The sequence below is a fragment of the Neophocaena asiaeorientalis genome, unplaced genomic scaffold, assembly GCF_003031525.2.
Source record: "Neophocaena asiaeorientalis asiaeorientalis breed wild unplaced genomic scaffold, Neophocaena_asiaeorientalis_V1.1 scaffold92, whole genome shotgun sequence".
NCBI lineage: Eukaryota > Metazoa > Chordata > Mammalia > Artiodactyla > Phocoenidae > Neophocaena > Neophocaena asiaeorientalis.
Window position 1 is genome coordinate 2,958,304 of NW_020174057.1, and position 4,431 is coordinate 2,962,734.

Consider the following 4,431-nt stretch of genomic DNA (forward strand, 5'->3'; position numbering starts at 1 on the left):
CTCGTAATTTGGGTTACTGTGTAGGTGGCCTCTTTCATCTATTCATAACAAAGCTGAGCCGCCTGCCGCTGCCGCCGCGGCCGCCACCATCGCCCCTTGGCTCGCCCGGGGCTCCCGGGGCGCGCTAACAGTGCACCGAGCTGGCTCCTGCGCCTGTCCGCCTGCGGGGCTGTTCCAACGTTCGGGTTTTGTTTACGAGAGCAGCGGGGCGGGGGTGGGGAGGGGATACGCAAGGCTCGGGGAACTGGGACCCAGGGCCCCGAAGGGTTGCAGCTGAGGCCCGGATCTCGGGCCACTGGAAGGCTGCGAGGGCGGCTGACAGGTGTGGAGCGGCGGGAGGGAGGCCCTGGGGAGGAGCGCGGGAGACGGTGGCGAGCCGGAGGCTCAAGGGACCAAGGCGCCCCTGTGCCAGGGGATGGGTTTCCCCGGGTCAGAGGAATGGGGTGGAGGAAAGGCAGGCGCCAAGATTCTGGTCTGGACAATCCCTGGGACCAGAGCTCCCATATTTGAAAAGGTTCTCCAATCTCCCTTGGCAACGGAGTCCCAGGCTTTCAAGCCTAGCACTTTGAAAGTTCTACTCATCATCTAACCTGAATGATCATGGCTAACATTTATTGAGCACTTACTGCTTGCCGGGTCCTGCTCTAAATTCACTACGTGGATTAAGACTCGTTTAATACCCGTAACAACCCTATTAATTAGTGACTGTTATTATCACCTCCATTTAATAGAGAGGAGAATGATCACGGAAAGGTTACAGAACGTACCGGGGTCCTACCGATGGCAAACAACGGAACTGAGATTCGAATTCCATCTAGCTCCAGGAGGGCTTACACCACCCCCTCTAGCCACAGTTCCACCTGTGATCTTAACAGTACTACCTGGAGATCATTCTTAGCAGGTGAGACAGAAAAGTTCCCCAAGTTAAATGTTCCAACCTACCTCGCCAGCCCAGCCTTCTAATCTCAGAGCCAAGTACCCTTATTTCCCTAGAGGCTCTCCCTCTGTCTCCTCCTTTCCCATCTCTTTCCTTTGGACACTCAGGTCTCACCAACTCACCCAGAGGGCAAATGCCAGTTGGGTTGCCCCCCAAACCACCAAGAATTTCTGCAGCACAGTGAGTATCTTAATCATTGCACACCTGGGTGTAGGTTCATGATTTCTCAGAAAGGGGCCCCAGAGGATGCACAATACCTGCCAACGTCCTGAGGCAGCTGATAGCACCACCAGCACCCTTACCATCTAGCGGGTGATCCAGGGGGTGCAGCAGGGGGACCCCGAGGACCCTATGCACCCCTGGGAAAGGATCTCTGTCCCATCTCAGGCTATTTCCAGGCCAGAGGCCCCAGGGAGGTTAATTGGCCGCAACCCCTTTCTTCCTTCCCCTCCCAGTTTCCCAGCTCTAGGTAGAATCTGTTTGGGGGTGGGGCGGGGTGCGTGGGCTTCCTGCACATGCTCGTGAAGGAGCAGCTGTTGCAGGTTTGAAACTTCTACAGCAGGGCTCCAAGTTCTCCCCAGTGCTGAGGGATAGGGCAGGAGAAGGAGGTCTGGAAGGCTTGAGGAAAGGAGGGTGAGGTGAAGCAAGCAGCAGAAGAGGAACTGGGGTTTCGGCCCTAGACGTGCAGTTAAAGACACATCATTCCAGCAGTAGCTCTCATATTCTGAATTCAGAGTGGTCATCTTTCCATTCATCATTTCCTTGTTTGAAGCTGGGTAACATTATCTTTGCCTGCCAGGAGGCAGCAAATGCTTTCCCACGAGTGTCAGGTGGCTCCTTCTGCTGCAGTGACAGCGGGTGGGGTACCCGTGAGGAGAGAGGAAGGGGAAGGCCTAGAGCTACCAGGTGGATGTGAATCAGGAGATCTTAGGCAAGGCTAATCAGACGCTCTCTGCTCCAGAATAATCAGGCCTTACTCCCCCCCATTCCCTACCCACCTGAAGTGTTTTAAGAATTTTTGCGCTGCCGGAAATCTCAGAAGCGTCTGCAGAAGCTCACAGAACCGTTCACAGCATAGTAGGGGATGTACGTGCCAGTATTTTGACAATGTTCCCTGTGAATGATGAAGAAACACAATGAGCTTCACTGCTGTCATGAGCCGGCTGTGGCAGTGTTGTTATGTGCTGAGAAGCAACAGTTCAATTCCATTCTGGAGATAGTTTTACTTCACTGGTAACCAAGTAATTTCTCTAAGTCCCGTAGAGTTGGTACAATCAGGAGCCGACCATCTTGGGAGCTATTTGGATTAAACATACTCTGTGGTGCGGCATTTTGATCACTACTCAATTCATTGCTGCCTCGTTTTGAAAAAGAAACATCTCAAAAAATACTACCACCAAGAAGCATAAGTGGCTTTGATGGCTACAGCTTCTTGCCATTCTACTGGGCATAAGCCCCGCTCTTGAGAGCAGGCCTCTTTTCTCTCCCATTTAATTGTATGCAGGCTCCTATGGTGAAAGAAATCAGAATCTGTGCCTACTTTTTGGCATGAAAAATATAGAAGACTAGGAAGCATATTATTGTGTTCTTTGCTGATTCTACCCTGTTTTGTACAAACATGTTTGCCCCATTCCAATTTTCCTGTGTACTAAAGCTCCACCTTCAGGACACAAGTTCACATTTGAAAACGGTGGGAAACATGAACAACCAAAATAAATATTTAGGCATGTGGATTCCGTATGTTTTTGATCACTTTCTCTTGGACACCGCTGTCTGGCCAAGGGTGCAAATCCCATCGGTGACAACACTCCCCTCTCCAACTGATGGAGCCCATCCTGTTGGGTGTCACGTATCGTACATTCAGAACTCCTTGTAACACAACTGGCTGAAACCCAAGAAAAGGACGATGGTGCAGATTTACCCTCCAGACAGAGGCCTGCTACCACGGAAACAGGCAGTTCAGACTGATTCGGAGCAGTTTTTATTTGTAGCGTTCACTAGATGGGAAAGTCTTCATAATGAGAAAATATCAACTCCCTTAGGCACCAAAGGCAATCTGGGTTAACCAAACCATCCACATCCAGACTCACTTCTGCTGGACAGGACTTTATAGATTCCGTGGTTTCCTGCTGAGGCTCAGGACATTAAGAACCGGTTGGCAGGCAGTCGGTCACAGTCATAAGATGGCTATCATTGGTGCTTCAGTTTACTTTCTGACGTAAAAAATTCTGACAGTGGTCTGTAGGGATGACTGGGCCAGCAGAGATGAAAAGTCACCAAGAATATTAGTTCTGGCGGCCAATGAATTCTCTTTATACCTTATTTATGTAGCTACAACCCCCTGGGAGGCATCTGGGAAACACCACCCAGTGGGTTGAATAGTTCCAGTGTTGTCCGTCTAGGACTTAAGACAGGCCACTCCCTTCTCCACAGCTTTGCTAAGTCTGTGTGGTCTTCCACATCGAGGACTTTATCAGAGCCTCTAGCCCCCTTTGTGACTGACAGGAAAAAGAAATGAGCCGGGCTCCTTTCTAGTCTGCTGATGAGTAGATGGTTGAAAGCAGATAAGATGAAGAGCCATTTAATAAGTTTGAATTGATACGCTTCAATCGACATGGAAAGTCAGTCAAAGGCACAGTTAAGATGTGGCTGAAGGAACATGGTGCCTCGTCTTCCCTGCCCACCCAACATGGCCCCAGACAATTGCTGATCACCCTTAACCTCGGTGATGGTGCCCGTGCCTTTGCTTAAAGAGATGAAGGCTCAGTGGTGTTCCTTCAGTAGGTGGAATTTGGTTTCACTCCCAACATTACAGTTGTCCTTTGGACATCATGTTGTCCTCATGGTCATTCACCAGCGGACATACAATTGTGCAAAGTAACAGTTCTTTACTCAAGATCCAATGACTCCCTTTAAGCCAAAAAAGGGCCTTCACTCAGCTTTAGGGATAGATGAACCATTGCCTATGGAAAGGATGTAAAAGGTCAGATGTTTTTAAGAGACAGTGGTGTCCAGGACATCACCCTGCCACCCTAGTACTCCCCTTCTCATGTAATATACTCGGTGTCATGAAGTTTCTCTTGATCCCTTTCTCCAAAACATTCACCAAAACCATCAGTGGTTAAGAGTCTGAGACCATTAACAGCTGAAAACAAAATATGCTAGATCATCAGCCATCACCGTGTTTTTTCCAGACCAACTGGAGTTCACCCTGCATGGAGCGCACAAAGTCATCTGTAAATTATTACTCCGGATTTGGGGGACCTCTGTAACTTGCCGAGCAGTCTCTTGGTCACCAGCTTGTCTCTGATTTTCACAAGGTTCAGGTCTATCCCTGCTCACGTTTTTCTTGCTGCTCTTCTGAAATACGGAGCCAAAAGGGCATCATGGACTAGACACGAAATGCCGATCCCTCTTTAATACAGTGTCTTTCCCCATGTCTCTGTTCTGCCCTCACAGCTCTGAGGCTCCCCGTCAGCGTAATTCTAGGCCCT